The following is a 19616-nucleotide window of genomic DNA, read 5'->3' on the forward strand; positions in this document are numbered from 1 at the left end:
CAAAGCTCAAAAGGAGAACTAGTGGGTGTGCACCCAACTTGCTTGCTCATGAAGACCTAGGGCAATTTTGAGGAAGCCCATCATTGGAATATACAAGCCAAGTTATATAATGAAGATTCCCACTAGTATATGGAAGTGTCAAAACAAGAGACTCTCCATCATGAAGAACATGGTGCTATTTTGAAGCACAAGTGTGGGAAAAGATAGTAGCATTGTCCCTTCTCTCTTTTTCTCTTTTTTTTGTTTGGGCTCTTTGGCCTCTTTACATTTTTTTGGTGGGCATCTTTGGACTTTTTTTATTTCCTCACATGGGACAATGCTCTAATAATGATTATCATCACACTTTTATTTAGATGACTCTATGGGAAATGCCTCCGGTAGTGTATCGGGATGTGTAACGATCTAGCTTAGCGTATGACGTTGAAACATCCATGCAATGGCAATATGAAAGTGATGGCACAAGTCATGATACGGAACGCTGGTAGTTGCATGGCAATATATCTCGGATTGGCTATGAAAATGCCATAATAGGTAGGTGTGGTGGCTGTTTTGAGGAAGGTATATGGTGGTTTGTGCATCGGCAAAAGTTGCGCACCACTAGAGAGGCTAGCAATGGTGAAGGCTAAAGTGCATCTATACCATGGACTCACATTAGTCATGAAGAACTCATATACTTTTTGCGAAAGTTTTATTAGTAATCGAAACAAAGTGCTAAACACATACTCCTAGGGGAAGGGTTGGTAGGTGTTAACCATCGTGCAATCTCGACCACCACACAAAGGATGACAATCAATAAATCAATTATGCTCCGACTTCCTAACATAGCGGTTCACCATACGTGCATGCTACAGGAATCACTAACTTCAACACAAGTATTTCTAGATTCACAACACCCTACTAACATAACTATAATATCACCAAATCCATGTCTCAAAACTTAATTGTTATGAATCAAACTTCTTTTATTAATCAATGCACTTGAATATGGAAGTTTTTATTATATCCTCTTTGGATGCCTATCATCTTTAGGACTACTTGCATACCACACGCCAATTACCAAGTTACTGAGCGAGAGCACTCTCAAAAACGTATAAGTGAAGATCGAGAGTTTTTACTTCTTTAAAATATGCCACCGTCGTGCTCTAAAAATATCTAAGTGAAGCACTAGAGCAAAATTATCTAGCTCAAAAGATGTAAGTGAAGCTCATGCGAGCTAAATTGCCTAACTCAAAAGATATAAGTGAAGCTCATTGAGTATTCTAGCAAATTCATCATGAGTGCATGTCCCCCTCAAAAAGGTGTGCATCAAGGATGATTGTGACACAACAAAAAAAGACTCCTATAATACACGACGCTCCAAGCAAAACACATATCATGTGGTTAATAAAAATATAGCTCCAAGTAACGTTACCGATGGATTGAAGACGACAGAGGGGATGCCTTCCCGGGGCATCCCCAAGCTTAGGCTTTTTGGTATCCTTGAATTTGGCTTGGGATGCATTGGGCATCCCCAAGCTTGATCTCTTTCCACTCTTTATCCCATTGTCCATGAGAACATCACCCAAAACTTGAAAATTTCACAACACAAAACTTAAACAGAAACTCGTGATATCATTAGCATAAGAAAACAAACTACCAACTCTTTAGGTACTAATGGGGTTATAGACCGAGGGTAGGGTCATAGGTCTGCCCTATAGGTCCTACCCAAGGACTACCCTTCATAGAGGACAAAGCCCTTAGACAGTTCCGACTGAACTAAGGGCGCCCCCATCATCCAGTCGGCGATGATCCACTCGGAGCATATCTAACGTACCGACTGGAATTCACTATGTACATCGTAACCTCCCAGGAGGGCAACGGTCATATGTTTTCATACGCCATAACTAGCATTTAAGGCTTACGTTACCAGTTACGCTAGTTTTTACTCACCACTAGTCCACCCCTGTCCACCGGGCCATTATGAAGGGCAGCGCACTCTATATAAGCCGCCCTTCCCCACTGGTACACGGGTTGTCACTTGCTGTAATCCCTTAACACACTCGACACAAAGCTCCCAAGAGCACTGAGATGTAGGGCTTTTACCTCCACCGTAGAGGGGCCTGAACTCATACATCCTCGCCGTAGCTAAGGCTCTGCCCATATACCTTCATACCCCCGTACTTCTACAATGAGACTTATGCCCACGACAGTTGGCGCCCACCGTGGGGCAGGCGTCTAAGCGACTTCCGGCGAGTTTGCGATTTCATCTTTTCGTCATGTCATCCGGAGGAGATCTGTGCATGGGTCATGAGATCCTCTTCGGTGCACTCTCCTTCATCGCCGATGATTCGGCATGGCTTCAGGATGCGCCCCTCGACATCGAGACGCTTCTGAGTCGCGGCGCTACGCACTTCCGTGCCGGTTCCTACGGCGTTCTTCTTCTCCAGCCATCGACCCCGGTGTCAATATTCGCCCCCGTCACGCGCCGCAACAAGCGATCCGGTTGTTCGCGGCTCCAACGTTGGGTGCGACACGCCCTAGCGCGACAAAACATGTTCTCTCAAGTGGCGGTGCTCGAATCGGTTGTGGTCCCGCCGTCATCCCAGTGCTTGGAGTCAGTTCCGACTGAACTACCTTCTGAGTATCAGGGTCACGGGCCTGCAGCCGAAGTACTCATGGCCGATTCCCACGAAAGTTCCCTCGGGACTGGTCGGAATGAGTGTGAGTTCAGAGAATCATCTGGCGCTCGTCGTCAGCACCTTCGTTCTTCTAGTCGACGCACTCGGCAGAGCAACGTCGAGGTGTTCCGCACACCCATCCTCAACTTGGCCGCAACCGCCAGGATAGCTGATTCTCTCCAGCTGACTGATTTGGAGGCTGGTAGAGGAATCGAGCAGATCCGTGCCTTGTTACATACGGCGCAGCAGCAAAACTCGGCGGTCTCCCAGTCGCACAACGAGATCCACAACAGTTCCGTTCAAGCGAACACACATCGGTTGGTTTTCAGTACCGACTCTTACCAGCGACGCAGAGGGGGCAGCCATTCCAGGGACCCGAGTCGGAATCCACTTTCCATTCGGTCTCATCCCGAAGATCGTCGCCGTTTGCGTACTCCTCCGCGGATCGGGCCTTACGGACCCCGGCATTACGATGATCGTCGTTCGGGCGGTGGCGCGCATGATCCAAGACCTGATGCAAGAGGGTATATCACTCAGAAGAAGGTTGATAGAAGTCGAGCCCACCGTGACGGTCACGATAGGGACCGTCCGAGTGGAAGAAGGACCGTTGTTTCCGGTCCCGAGTGCTTAAGTCAGGCCATCCGCTCGGCTGACATCCCTCCCAATTTCCGATTGGCGACGGGAATCAGCAAATTCACAGGAGAGCCCAAACTAGAAACTTGGTTAGACGACTACAGAGTGGCGGTCCAGATCGGTGGCGGAGATGACCATGTCACCATGAAACATCTCCCACTGATGCTCGATGGTTCGGCTCGAGCTTGGCTAAACCAGTTAGCTCCATCGAGCATTTACAGTTGGGCAGATCTGTCCCGAGTCTTCATCAGGACCTTCGAGGGTACGTGCAAACGCCCTGCTGGTCTCATAGAGCTTCAACACAGTGTCCAGAAGCAAAACGAGCCCTTGCGCGATTTGATCCAGCGCTGGACGACCCTCTACCACATGGTGGTGAATGTTACAAAGCACCAAGCAGTCTGCGCCTTCAAGGCAGGCGTTCGGTACAGAGATCTATACCTGAAGTTTGGTCGGACAGGCGACATCTCCATGAGCAAGATGATGGAGATAGCTGCGCGCTTTGCAAATGGCAAAGAGGAGGACCGCATACGTAGCGACAAGCATAAGTCGGTCACTGATGGAGATGGGAACAGCAGTCGGAAGCAAAAACGGAAAGCTCAATCCACTCCGCAAGCAGAGGTGGCAGTCATTACAAACGCTAAGTTCAAAGGCAAGGGGAAAGCACAGTACACCCCCAAGAAGAGACAGTCAGGAAATTCTATCCTAGATCAACCGTGCCCAATCCACACGAAGACGGATGAAGAAGGCAATGTCATATTGCCGAAGCATACCACTCGGCAGTGTCGCCTCCTGATCCAAGGATTCGGTGAAGGACAGCCGAGTGAGAAAGACACCGAGCAAGATGATGAGGACAAGGAGGATCCGTTCCCTCAAGTCCATGCAATGTTAATGATTTTTGCTGATGTAGAAAGCAAAAGTCGACTGAAGCTGGTCAACAGGGAGGTAAACATGGCAACCCCATCCACTCCCACGTTCCTCAAGTGGTCACAGACTACAATCACCTTTGATCAGTCAGACCACCCAGCACACGTACCCACCCCAGGGAGGCAAGCTATGGTCGTAGACCCAATGGTGGAAGGAATTAGGCTGCGCAAAGTCCTCATGGACGGCGGCAGCGGCTTGAATATCATGTACGCCGATACTCTCAAGGGAATGGGCATTCCGATGTCCAGACTTAGCGAGAGCAGTATGCAGTTCCATGGAGTCGTCCCATGAAGAAAGGCCGAATAACTCGGCCAGATTGCGTTGGATGTCGTTTTCGGCTCTAACAAGAACTTTCACAAAGAGAAGTTAACATTCGAGGTGGTAGACTTCCAGAGTGCATACCATGCCATTCTGGGCCGTCCGGCATACGTACGTTTCATGGCACGTCCATGTTACGTATATTTGAAGATGAAGATGCCTGGTCCCAAAGGCATGATTATTGTCACAGGCAATCCGCAGCGGGCCAAGGAGTGTCGGCAGCAGGGGTCGAGAATTGCACACAATTAGATGGATGTACTCGAGTTGGATGAGTACAAGAAGACTGCTAACCCCGCTGACCTGATGCGTTCAAACAAGCCAGCTTCCGAGTCTGCATTCCAGTCGGCGGGAGACACGAAGAAAGTAAGCATCCACCCGACGGATGCCACCGCCGCCCCAACAAACATCTCCACCACCCTTGATCCAAAATAGGAAGCCGAGCTCACCCAATTCCTCCGTGAGAACTAGGACATTTTTGCATGGAAGCCTGCTGACATGCCAGGTGTACCCAGGGAGTTGGCTGAGCACTGACAGCATGTGGATCCTGCTGCTCGGCCCGTTTGAGAACGCCTGCGTCGGTCCGCCGCGCACAAGAGAAAAGCAATCGGAGAGGAGGTAGCTAAACTCCTGGCATCCAACTTCATTCACGAGGTACACCACTCCGAGTGGCTCGCTAATGTTGTCATGGTTCCCAAGAAGGACAAGTCTCTCCGTATGTGCATCGATTTCAAGCACCTTAATAAGGTCTGTCCGAAAGACCACTTCCCGCTCCCCTGCGTTGATCAAATCGTTGATTCGACTGCGGGTTGCGAGCGCTTATCCTTCCTTGATGCCTATTCGGGCTATCATCAGATCCGTCTGTACGGTCCAGATGAATTAAAAACATCTTTCATCACCCCATTCGGGTGCTTCTGTTACATCACTATGCCATTCGGTTTGAAGAATGCAGGAGCAACTTTTATGCGAATGATCCAAAAATGTCTCCTAAACCAGATTGGTCGAAATGTGGAGGCATATATGGAAGATATTGTAGTCAAGTCACGCAAAGGTTCCGACCTGCTGACTAACTTGGCAGAAACATTCGTCAACCTACGTAGGTACGATATCAAGCTCAACCCAGCCAAGTGTTCATTGGGCGTTCCCAGCGGGAAGTTACTCGGTTTCTTCATTTCCGAACGAGGGATCGATGTCAACCCCAAAAAGATCGGGACCATTGTTCGAATGGAGCGGCCGGTAAGAGTACATGATGTTCAAAAGCTCACAGGTTGCCTAGCGGCTTTGAGCAGGTTTATCGCTCGACTCGGCGAGAAGGCGTTACCTCTGTACCGACTCATGAAGAAGTCAGATACCTTCGAGTGGACATACGAAGCCCAAATCGCATTCGACGACCTCAAAGCCCTGCTTTCCACCCAGCCGGTTCTTACTGCCCCGCTCAATAAAGAACCCCTTCTTCTGTACATCGTGGCTACAAATCAAGTCGTCAGCACCGTTCTGACAGTCGAACGCGAAGAAGAAGGCAAAGTGTACAAGGTTCAGCGGCCAGTATACTATGTTTCCGAAGTCCTGACTCCTTCCAAGCAGAGGTATCCCCATTATCAGAAGCTTATTTATGGGATCTACATGACTGCAAAGAAGGTGGCTCATTATTTCCAAGACCACTCGGTATTTTTCATATCTGATGCTCCGTTGTCGGAAATTCTCCACAATCGGGACGCATCAGGACGAGTGGCAAAGTGGGCAATGGAGATGCTATACTGCGACATCAAGTTCAAAGCCAAGAAAGCTATAAAGTCTCAAGCTCTTGTTGACTTCATAGCAGAATGGGTAGAACAACAGTAACCGACTCACATCTACTTGGCTCATTGGACCATGTTCTTCGATGGGTCCAAGATGTTGAATGGCTCCGGCGCCGGCGTAGTGCTCATATCCCCGAAAGGTGAGAAACTCAAGTATGTGTTGCAGATCCATTTTGATTCTTCCAACAATGAAGCAAAGTACGAGGCTCTCCTTTACGGGTTGCGCATGGCCATCACACTCGGCGTCCGTCGCCTGATGGTCTATGGCGACTCAGATCTAGTGGTTAATCAAGTAATGAAGGAGTGGGATGTAAGGAACCCCACCATGATTGCATACTGCAACGCAATAAGGAATCTCGAGAAGATGTTCGAAGGTCTGGAACTTCACCATGTTCCTCGACTGAAAAACCAAGCAGCAGATGAATTGGCAAAACTCGGATCCACCCGGAGACCTGTCCCGAGTGATGTCTGCCTCGAGCACCTACACCTCCCCTCGGTAAAAGAAGATCCTTTTACAGAGGAGCCTGTGCAACCGAAGAGCACAACAGATCAGACTGAAGTCAAAGTTCCCGCTGTGGTTGACCTGGTCATGGAGATTCTAGCTGTCATTCCCGAATGGACTGTGCCATTCATTGCGTACATCCTGAGGCAAGAGTTACCGGAAGACGAGGTCCAAGCTAGGCAGATCGTTCCCAGGTTGAAGTCCTTCACCGTCATTGATGACCAGTTATACATAGAAAGTGTTTCAGGCGTTCTTCAGCGTTGTATCTCTCCTGAGGAGGGACCGTTAATTTCGGAAGAAATTCACTCGGGAACCAGCGGTCATCATGCCTCCTCAAGGGCAATCGTCGCCAAAGCGTTCAGACCTGGTTTCTTCTGGTTGCACGCGAATGAAATGGCAAAAGATATAGTCGACCGTTGCGAGGGTTGTCAGTTCTATTCAAACAAGTCCCACAAGCCAACGTCTGCGCTGAAGATGATTCCCCCTGCTTGGCCATTCGCCATGTGGGGATTAGATATAGTCGGACCATTCAGAACAGGCCAAGGAGGATTCACCCATCTGCTGGTAGCAGTCGACAAATTTACCAAGTGGATTGAAGCCAAGCCTATCAAGAAGCTTGATGCCCTTACGGCCATCAAATTTATCAGACACATCATCGCCAGATACGGGGTTCCACACAGCATAATCACCGACAATAGCACAAACTTTGACTCGGACAAGTTCAAAGGTTTTTGCGTAGGCCAAGGTATCCGAGTGGATTTTGCATCCGTTGCGCACCCCCAAACAAATGGACAAGCGGAGCGAGCAAATGGACTCATTCTTCAAGGGTTGAAGCCTCGACTCCTGCGGGAAGTTGGACATGCCGCCGGCGCATGGGTCACAGAGCTGCCTTCGGTGCTGTGGGGCCTCCGAACAACTCCGAATAGATCGACAGGGCGATCCCTGTTTTTCCTCGTTTATGGAGCAGAGGCGGTCCTTCCGAGTGACTTGCTTCACAACTCTCCACGAGTCGAACTCTTCTCCGAAGCCGAAGTAGAGCAAGCCAGGCAAGACGGAGTAGACCTTTTAGAAGAGGAGCACGAGATGGCATTAATCCGTTCAACAATTTACCAACAAGATCTGCAGCGATTTCATCCGCGGCACGTCAGGAGCCGCACGTTCCAAGCAGGCGACCTGGTGCTCCAAGTGGATCAACAGAGACCACACAAGTTGGCTCCCGCCTGGGAAGGACCGTTCATCATTTCTAAGGTGCTGAACAACGGAGTGTATCGACTCTACAACCTCGACAGGGAGACGGACGAGCCGCGAGCATGGAATGGAGATCTACTGAAGCGCTTCTACACATAACCGCCGACAGACACAATGTAAAGAACAAATGTCATCGAAGTAATACAAAGCGCATTAATTTCTTGCCGATTCAAAATTCTTCTGCGTTTGCAGACTCTGGTGTAAAAAACTAACTCCGAGTGTGCACCAACAGTCACACTCGGAGACTTAGCTGCGACCCAGAGTCGCCTAAGTAAATAACTTGCTCCGAGTGTGCACTAGAAGTCACACTCGGGGACTTAGCTGCGACCCAGAGTCGCCTAAGTAAACAACTTGCTCCGAGTGTGCACCAAAAGTCACACTCGGAGACTTAGCTGCGACCCAGAGTCGCCTAAGTAAAAAACTTGCTCCGAGTGTGCGCCAAAAGTCACACTCGGGGACTTAGCTGCGACCCAGAGTCACCTAAGTAAAGAGCTTCCTCCGAGTGGGCACTCGAGTTACACTCGGAGGCTTAGCTGAGTCGCCTAAACAAAAACCACGAGCCAAAATTGTGTCAAAAAAAAACTCAGCGAAAGAAGAGCAAAAGATACGGTTCGAATTCAAATTGAGTTCTACGATCAATCGGCTCGATGTGAATCAAGTTTATCCACATTGAGACACGAATGTACCGGCCAACAGCAGTGGCCAAAGTTTAATACAAACTCCACTCGGCATACCGAGGTAAATGTGCGTTCAGCATAAAGTCAGTCAAGCATCGCCGGGGCTGGCAGGCTCCACGAAGGTGTCGAGGTCGATTCCATCTGCAATCCGAGTGGCCGTGTCGAGGAAGGTCTTCATGAAGTCTTCAAATCAAAGCTTCTTGGTGTTGGCGACCTGCAACATCTTCAGCTTGTCTTCACGGGCTTCCTTGCAGTGCACTCAGACCAGAGACAGCGCCACGTCCGCGCCACACCGAGCAACAAACTTCTTCCATGCCTGCACTCTGCTTGGAACATCCTCCAGTCGAGTCATCAACCCCTCTATCTCATTCCGGGAGTCATCTTCAGGCCACAGCTCTTTGTCAATTCGGCCGACAACTCCTCTCAGGCGACCAATGAAAGGACCCACCTTGTTAAGGTGGGAATTCACTCGGGACATGTCCCGGTTAAATTCATCACCGAGTGGAACATTCGGTTGCCCAAGCGACCGTTCAATTTTGGTAGTTTCGGCTTCAACGTCCCAACAGAAATCTGCAAAGAAAAGACACGGAGAAAATAAGCGTGGAGTGAACTCCAAAGTCAAAGAACACTCGGCAAGAAACTTACCACCAAGCAGTGCGACCATCTTCTTCGCCCAGTCGCCGACGTAGTTCTCCTGCGCTCTGCACCGAGTGTTCATTAACTTCAGCTGGCCCATCCATTCAGATCTCTCCTTCTTCATTTTTTCTACCTTGGCTACCAATGCCTTGTTAGTCTCCCGAGATTCCTCCAAATATTTTTCTCGTTCAGCGAGAGCCTTCTTCATGCCAGCCACATCATTCACAGCTACCTCCAAGTCGGCAGCAAGTTGAGTCTTCTCAGCCTTCAGAGCATTATAGGCCGATCGCATTTCACAAGTCTTCTGTGAAAGAGACACAAAGGGAGGATCAGCCAGATTCAACAAAGAAAAAGTCTCGACAGATATGACAAAACAATCAAAACTCAAAATACTTCAGACCCCCGCCGATGAAAGCAATCGATAGCGGTCTCGGGGACTACACCCAGTGGGTTCACTGAGAGTGACCCCACTGGTATGAAGCTCGAATAGGTCGGTTCCATTGAGCTCCATAGCAAACCAACAACACTATGAGATTACTATTACTCGACCCGAGTAACACTACTCTCAGGGACTACACCCAGTGGGTGCACTCGACGTGCCCCCACAGGTACCATTCGGGCAGATCAGCTGTGATCTGTAGAGATTATGGAAAATACATATAAAGACAACTGCCGGTGCAAGCACTCGACAGAAGTCTCTGGGACTACACCCACTGGGTTCACTCGGAGTGAACCCACTGGAAAATCAACCTACTGTATCCGAGTATCTCGCTGAAACCCCCAATGGGCACCAAGAGGAATGTAAACACTTACTAGCGCACTTACTCAGATATTATCCCGAAGCTCCAAGCTCTTCTTGTACAGGGATGCAATGGAGTCATATGCTCCCTTGGCGTCGCCCACCATCAGCTCCACTTGTACCCTGGCGTCCTTGGCGGCTCCAATTTGATCTTCCGGGAGGCGTCGGGCATCATATTGAACAGCCGACGAACTCGGCGTGGCAGAAGGCGCCCTAGGTATCCCGAGCTCCCTGGGCATCCCGAGCTCTGCTCCCGTCGGTTCCACCGTGAGGGACACCGTCTCAGTCGGCGACACGTTCATGGCGGGATTGGCAGCAGGTTGGATAACCCCAGGGACAGGCGACAAAGCTGGTTCCGACCTCCTTTGCTCGTCATCGTCCAGATGGATCACCTCCGAAGGAAGCCCGACTGAACAAAATAAAAATAGAGAAAAAGATCAAGACCAAAGACAGCACTCGCGAAACGATAATACAGCTCTCAGAGTCATGACAACGTACCTTGCTGGGACGTGGCGGCGTAATCAGTGTCCATGGGATCGTCACCCTGACGCGGCAGAGAGGTGGCGGAGGTAGCAGCTCTGTTGAGTGAAATCCTTCGACGGGTAAACATGAATTCCCAAAAAGAAGAGTCCAATCGGATACTGAAGGAAGATGGAAGAGAAAAGATACTTACGCTGAGGCGACCGGAACCGCGATCCTTATGCGGGGCAAAGCTTTCCAAGGTTTAGACCCGCTGGGTTTAGCCACCTTGGACGGCTGATTCACGGGCTCGGCAGAAGCACCCCTGGTTCTCTTCACACTCCGAGCACTCGGGGCCACGGGATGAGCCGGCAGAACAGCAGGGTCATGACGGTGCTTGGTTCGGTGTTCTGGTGGTGAGGGTGACGAGCTCTGCTCTTCACTCTCCTCCTCCTCCTCTTTTGTTTCCTCTTCCGTCTCCCTACTGTCAGAGACGTACTCGACACTATCCGCGCTGCCCTCCATGCTGCCTTCTTCTTCCTCGACCGGATTCCCATTTGAGACTGCAGAATGCCAGTTCGTCCACTCCTGCACAAAACACAGTCGCCAACGTCAGTCAGCGAGACAAGAAAAGCAATAAAACTGAGAAGGTTAAAAGCACTCGACGACATGTACTCACCTCATTCGGAGGAGGATTTTCGGCGCGGAAGGCCTTCACCCGCCAAGCTCCCACGGGGTTATCACATGTGCCCGTGATGCTGCGGACCCATGCACTCACCGTCTCCTCGCTCACGTCTTCAGGATGGGACCGAGTGGTATCCGGAGGCCCCGTGTAATGCCACATTGCGTGGTCTCGGGCCTGGAGCGGCTGGATGCGTCGACCCAGAGAAGTCTCCAACAGGTCCATGCCGGAGACTCCCCTCCAGACGACGGCTATCAGCGCGTCGACCAAAGGCTGGATCTGGGTTCTTTCTCCCTTAGAGAGCGCTAGCTTCCTGTGAGGGCCCGGATGGTCTAAACTGAAGGGTGGTAGCCCACTCGAAGCATTCGGGCAAGCAATGTCCTGGCAATAGAACCAGGACGATTGCCAGTTCCTAACCGACTCCGATAGCTGAAGGGAGGGATAACTACTTTTCGTTTTCTTCTGAAATCCTAAACCCCCGCAGAGATGGAGGATGTGTGTTTTATCATCAGAATGGCTAAGCTTCTTAACAGTTTGGGATCTAGCGGAGAAAACGTATTTGAAGAGCCCCAATGGGGAGGACATCCTATGACGCACTCACAGAGGGTGATGAATGCGGAAAGGTGAGCTATCGCATTCGGCGGAAAGTGATGGAGCTGCGCCCCGAAGTAATTCATGATACCTCAGAAGAAAGGATGGGGACGCAAGGAGAAACCTCTGGCCACGTGGCTGAGCAGCAGAACGCGCTCCCCCTCCTTCGGCGCCGGCTCTGTCTCGCCTTCCGGCAGCCTCCAAGACTTGTTGACGACCATGCCGTGCTCCACCAGCTCCAGCACGTCGTTCCCATCACCGTGGAGGGGAGGAAGTCCCCCTGGATCCAGCCTGCCGAGAATGCCCGCTGCCGCCGCTGAGTGGAGGTTGCCCCCTTCTTCTTCTTCTTTGCCTCGAGCTTGCTGGTCTGCCCCTTCGTCATGGCGAGGGCGACGGATCCGCAGAGGAGGAGAGGAAGGAGGTGGCTAGAGGTGTGCAGAGAGTTGCGGGGAGGCGAGATCGATGGGAAGAAGACGAGCAGCACAACAGGAAGAACCGCCGGGAAAGCTTTAATAGGCCTCCGACTGAGTCACCTATAGGTGGGCCCAGGATCTTATACTCCCAACCGACCGCTGCAAGATTAGTGGAGAAGATAGCGACGCGGTAATCAAGGAGGCGAAATTTACTCGATGGCGATGTCGTCATCCCCGCTGAGCGCGCGGCAACCGAAATTTGAGGATCCCGGAAAATCCGGCGCTGTTAGTATGACCGGTCACGTCGAATGATTCCGCAGATGCAATCGGTCCCTCACGGTTCGTTTCGCTTGCATATTCACTCGGATCACTAGCCGCAAGGATAAAATGGATCGAGGCAAACAATGCTAAGATCACCTCACTACCAGTCGGCTCCAAACTCCGGACATCACTTCATCGTTCCAATCCCGATCCATTCGGGGACTAATGATGGGGTTATAGTCCCAGGGTAGGGTCATAGGTCTGCCCTATAGGTCCTACCCAAGGACTACCCTTCATAGAGGACAAAGCCCTTAGACAATTCCGACTGAACTAAGGGCGCCCCCATCATCCAGTCGACGACGATCCACTCGGAGCATATCTAACGTACCGACTGGAATTCACTCTGTACATCGTAACCTCCCAGGAGGGCAACGGTCATACGTTTTCATACATCATAACTAGCATTTAAGGCTTACGTTACCAGTTACGCCAGTTTTTACTCACCACTACTCCACCCCTGTCCACCGGGCCATTATGCAGGGCAGCACACTCTATATAAGCCGCCCTTCCCCACTGGTACAGGGGTTGGCACTTGCTGTAATCCCTTAACACACTCAACACAAAGCTCCCAAGAGCACTGAGACGTAGGGATTTTACCTCCACCGTAGAGGGGCCTGAACTCATACATCCTCGCCGTAGCTAAGGCTCTGCCCCTATACCTTCGTACCCCGTATTTCTACTGTTACACTTATACCCATGACAGGTACTGTAGAAAACTTGATTTCTATTTATATTGGTCTTAGATTACTGTATTCTCACTTTTATATGGCTAGTACCCCCCGATACTATCCATAGTTTCATCAAAATAAGCAATCAACATAACGAAACAAGAATCTGTCAAAAACAGACCAGTCTGTAGCAATATGTATACTTCATATACTTCTGGTATCTCAAAAATTCTGAACAATTATGACAATTAGGGAAATTGGCATATCAACCACCAGAAAAAATAATCAACTCACGAGCTCTTTCTGGATAGGAATTAAAAATAATTTCATGAGCATAAAGTTTGTGTATTTTTCAGCAAGATCAAACAACCATCACCAAAACTAATCATAAAGGTTCTACTTGGCACAAACACAAGAAACACAAAAAACACAATCATAACAAAATTATGATGGTGTGGACACAACAAAACAGAAAGCAAAAAAGCAAAGATAAATTCATTGGGTTGCCTCCCAACAAGCGCTATTGTTTAACGCCCTTAGCTTGGCACAAGGCGATAGAATCAAGTATCGTCGTCTTTGGTGCTCAAACCATAAGTAGCCCTCATCATGGATTCGTAAGGCAATCTTATTTTCTTTCTAGGAAAAAGTTCCATGCCCTTATTCAATGGAAATTGAAATCTAATATTCCCTTCCTTCATATCGATGATAGTACCAATAGTCCTAAATAAAGGTCTACCAAGAATGATGGGACATGTCGAATTGCAATCAATATCAAGCACAATGAAATCTACGGGTACATAGTTCCTATTTTCAATAATAAGAACATTATTGATCCTTACCATAGGTTTCTTAACAGTAGAATCCGCAAGATGCAAATTAAGAGAGCACTCATCAATATCATTGAAGCCTAGAACATCACATAAAGACTTTGGAATAGCGGAAACACTAGCACCCAAATATCACAAAGCATCGCATTCATAGTTTTTAATCTTGATTTTGATAGTAGGTTCCCACTCATCATGATGTTTTCTAGGAATAGAAACTTCCAACTCAAGTTTCTCTTCAAGATATGTCATCATAGCATCGACGATATGATTGGTAAAGGCCTTGTTTTGGCTATAAGCGTGTCGAGAGTTTAGCATGGATTGCATCAAGGAAATACATTCAATCAAAGAGCAACTATCAAAATTGAATTCCTTGAAATCCAAAGTAGTAATTTCATTACTACTCAAAGTTTTGATATCCTCTACTCCACTTTCAATGCTTTTAGCATCAAGATAGATAGACTCCGAATCATTGGGGCGTTGCTCAACCAAAGTGGATTCATATCCAGCCCCATCATCATTAGGTTTGACGTTCGAAAACAAGGATTAAATAGGAATCACACCAAGCACTTTGAGATCTTCGTGATTCTCATCACGAGAACACGCCTTTTTAAGCCATTCATGTCTAGCACGAATTTGGGCGGTTCTTTCTTTACTATCATTCATGGAAACACGCATAGCTTTCAAAGTTTCATCCATATTAATCTTGGGAGGAGCACATCTCAATTTCAAAGCATCAACATCAAGAGACATTCTATCAACAGTCCTAGCCAAGTCATCAATTTTGAGCAGTTCTTCTTCTATGGACGCATTGAAATTTTTTTGCGAGTTGATAAACTCCTTAATATTGATCTCAAGATCAGAGGGTAATTTATTGTAATTTCCATGAGCGTTGTTGTAGGTATTGCCAAAGTTATTAGAGGGATTACTAGGAAAAGGCCTAGGAATAAAGTTTCCTCTATAAGCATTATTGTTGCCAAAGTTATTCCTACCAACAAAATTAACATCCAAGCTCTCATTTCTACTCTCAATCAAGGAAGACAAGGGCATATCATTTGGATCTAAAGGAGCACCTTTACTAGCAAACAATTTCATCAACTCATCCATCTTAGCACTCAAAGAGTTAATTTCTTCTATAGCATGCACTTTTTTACTAGTAGGTGACCTTTTAGTGTGCCATTGAGAATAGTTTGTCATGATTTTGTCTAGGAGTTTTGTGGCTTCTCCTAGTGTGATTTCCATAAAAGTTCCATCGGAGGCGGAATCCAAGATATTTCTAGAAGAAAAATTCAAACCAGCATAGAAGATTTGTATAATCATCCACGGACTCAAGCCGTGAGCGGGACAATTTCTAATCATCAATTTCATTCTCTCCCAAGATAGTGCAACATGTTCATGATCTAGTTGCTTAAAATTCATGATATCATTACAGAGAGAGATAATCTTAGCCGATGGAAAATACTTGGATATATAAGCATCTTTACACTTTTTCCAAGAATCAATGCTATTTTTGGGTAAAGATGAAAACCAAGTTTTTGCTCGATCTCGCAATGAGAACGGAAATAGCTTCAATTTAATCACATCATTATCCACATCTTTCTTCTTTTGCATATCGCATAACTCAATGAAGGTATTAAGATGGGATGCGACATCTTCACTAGGAACGCCGGAAAATTGCTCTTTCATAACAAGATTCAGCAACGCAGCATTGATTTCATATGATTCCGCACTAGTGGCAGGAGCAATAGGAGTACTAATAAAATCATTATTATTAGTATTCGAGAAGTCACACACTTTGGTGTTTTCTGTCATGGTGACTTCAGCAAGCAGACAAGCACACAAGCGAACAGAAAGCAAGCAAAAGAAAAGGGCAAATATTTTTGTAATTTTTGTTTTTCAGAAGTGGGGGAGAGGAAAACGAGAGGCAAAAAAGGTAAATGCAAGAGATGATTTTGCGACAGTTACTTGGATAAGCTTAACTTAGAATAGTCCCCGGTGCCAAAAATTGACACGTTGGAGGAAGACTATTCTTGACTTGATACTCCCCGGTAACGGCGCCAGAAATTCTTCTTGCTACCTCTTGAGCTTGCGTTGGTTTTTTTCTTGAAGAGGAAAGGGTTGATGCAGCACAGTAGCAGTAAGTATTGCCCTTAGTTTGAGAACCAAGGTATCAATCCAGTAGGAGTATCAAGGCAAGTCTCCAACGTACCTGTGCAAAAAGAAGCAAACTTGCACCCAACGCTACAAAGGGGTTGTCAATCCCTTCACGATTGATTGCAAGGTGAGATCTGAAGGCAGAAAGCGCAACAAAGTGAAAGTGTAGAGCTGAAAATATGATGTGAAGTAGACCCGGGGGCCATAGTGTTCACTAGAGGCTTCTCTCATGATAGCAAGTATTACGGTGGGTGAATGAATTACTGTCAATTGATACGTCTCCAACGTATCTATAATTTTTGATGGTTTCATGCTATTATCTTGTCAAACTATGGATGTTTTGTATGCCTTTTATATTTTTTTTGGGACTAACTTATTAACTCAGTGCGAAGTGCCAGTTCCTGTTTTTTCCATGTTTTTGACCCCTTTCAGAGGAGGATTTTGAGCAGAGTCCAAACGGAATGAAACTGCCAAAGATGAAGCCGGCATTCAGAAAAACAGAACTTGGTATTGAAGAGCCAAGAGAGAGAAGAAGCCATCTAGCTACTAGCTATGGACCCCGAAGGTCTGTGGTGAACTACTCACGCATCATCGGAGAGGCAATGATGTTGATGAAGAAGCCCTCTGTGTCCGAATCCCCCCACCGACAGGGCACCAGAACATGCCCCGGATGGGATCTTGCGGAGAAAGAAGCTTGCGGCGGCGGAAAAGTATTTTCGTGGCTCTCTCTCGCGGTTTCAGATTTTTGGAGAATTTATAGGCAGAAGAAGTAGGGCAGGGGAGCCATAGGGGGGCCACAAGCCTGCTAGACCCCCTAGGCCAGGCCTGGGTGTCTTGTGACCTCCTCCGAGGTCCCCTCCCTTGGTTCTCAAGTTTCCTGCGTGTCTTCTGTTATGGAAAAATCATTCCGTAGGTTTTATTCCGTTTGGACTCCGTTTAATATACTCCTCTGAAAAAGGTAAAAACATGGAAAAAACAGGAACTGACACCTGGCACTGAGTTAATAGGTTAGTCCCAAAAAAAGATATAAAATAGCATATTCATGCATACAAAACATCCAAAGTTGACAAGATAATAGCATGGAACCATAAAAAATTATAGATACGCTGGAGACGTATCAATCACCCCGTGGATAATTCATCAACCCCCGGGTCAGTCCTCCTCATGAGTGTTGGTCCATCCAAAAGCACTATGCGGAGCCAACCCAGTGCAACTTGGGAGATTTCTATCAGGCCATCGTACACGCCGCTTATTCGTCGTGTCCTTAGAACGAGATACGCGGCTCCTATCGGGTTCGACGACATGTCGGGTGGCCTTGCTGGACTTGTTTTACCTGTTATGAAATATCTTGTGCATTGGATTCTGGTGAGACTTTGGGTCTTCTCACAGTTGAGTTTTTCCACTAAGGAATCCGAGGAGATCACGAGTTTTCATGATCGAGGCTTTCTATGCGGCTTGTGGTAATTTCTGATGGACTAGTTGGAGCACCCCTGCAGGGTTAAATCCTTCGGAAAGTTGTACCCACAGTTATGTGGAAGACTTGGAAACTTTATTTAACATCCGGTTGTATATGACTTGAAGTAAACTTAATTAAAACTTGCTAACTAAGTGCATAACCGTGACTGCCTATTTCGTGAGCTCCTTCTCCGATCGAGGACACGGTGGGGTTTTGTATGGCGTAAATAGGTGTTCAGTATCATTCACTTGATCATCAGTAGTTCACATCCGCTGTGCGTAAATCATCCCCTCTTTTATTCTTGTGCTCATAAGTTAGCCACCTCAAATAAATGCTTAGTCGCTTGACGCAGCCTCACCACTAAAACATACCTCACCCATTAAGCTTTGCTAGTCTTGATACCTTTGGAAATGAGATTGCTGAGTCCCCTCTAGCTTACAGATTACTACAATACCAGTTGTAGGTACAGGTAAAGAGTTACTTCGACGTTAGCGCGCTGATTGTGCTATTTGGAGTTTCTTCTTCTTCTTCTTCATCGATCTAGGATGGGTTCCAGGCCTACAGCCTGGGATAGCAAGGATGGACGTCGTTCTTTTATCGTTTGTTTTCGTCCGTAGTAAGACCCTGCTCTTCTTCATGATGATTGATTATGTTGTTTTATTAATGTGACTCTGATGTAGCTGGTGGCGAGTGTAAACCAACTCTTTATACTCATATTTTCAGCACATGTATTGGTAATGATATCCATTCTTGTGAAACGATGAGATGCGATTCTATCCCTGTCGAGGCCCTCACGTGAAAATAAGGATAGGACTGCATCTTGGGAGTTACAAGTTGGTATCAGAGCAGTACCGACCGAGGAGCCCCCTTGATTGATCGAACTTGGCCAAGTCAAGTCTAGTGAAAAATTACTTTGAGTCTATTTATATATCGGAGAGTAGGATTCTTTTTTATCCTCTTCTATGCCTTGATGAGGAATCTTAACGTAAGAATTTTAATTCTACTCCTCTTCTGACTCAATTTTTTTAGGATCACACAGATATTTTTGGAATATATATAATGCCGATTTGACGGAGTTCTGACTTGGTGCCTCGTGCTATGTTGATTTTATTCCGAGGAGTTGAGCTCCAAGGGATCCTTGAGCACATCGTTATCATTCAAATTTCTTAATATCTCAGGATGAAGGATGTTCGGAATTGCTTCAATACTAGTAGTGGCGAGATAAGCCCGGCATCCCCAATACTGGTTCAGAGATTTCAGGGGTACCGCCATACTTAGTATCATTGTGTTTTCAGGATTTGAGATAGATGAGTTTCTGAGTTCTCTAGTTATGTGTTCACGGATGTGATACACTGGACGGGTAGTGTTATTTCTTGGAGTTGAGTGATGGATTTTACTCCTTGTATCCGTGGACCCGATTGCATGACCAAAAAAATTCGGGAGTTCTTAGGTGGGAATTCAAGTAGTTAATTTTAGGACAATATTCCAACAGATGCATGATGTGAGGTTGGGGTTTGACATCTAGTGGATTCGTATGTTCACGGTCGTCTTATAGTAGTTCTCGTTGTGTCATAGAGAGTCCTTGTAGCTTGCTATGACTCGGGGACGCTTCGTATGTCGTATGCACTGCCTTGTGCATGATGGCTACTGTAGGTTAGAGCCTGTGCGATCCTATCCATGAAAATATTGGACGAAATCTCTATCATATGTTAGTTCTGGCTAATTTGCAAGCCGTATCCTTTGTTTTGTTGGACTATGGTAATTCGAGTTGCTTCGATGTCAAGGGGTGAATTCATAACTTCCCAAGAGGTGTTCTCATATTTTTATAGGAATGCAAATTCTTTTTCTCAATCAAGTT

The sequence above is a fragment of the Hordeum vulgare genome, chromosome 4H (genome assembly GCF_904849725.1).
Source record: "Hordeum vulgare subsp. vulgare chromosome 4H, MorexV3_pseudomolecules_assembly, whole genome shotgun sequence".
NCBI classification, from domain to species: domain Eukaryota; kingdom Viridiplantae; phylum Streptophyta; class Magnoliopsida; order Poales; family Poaceae; genus Hordeum; species Hordeum vulgare.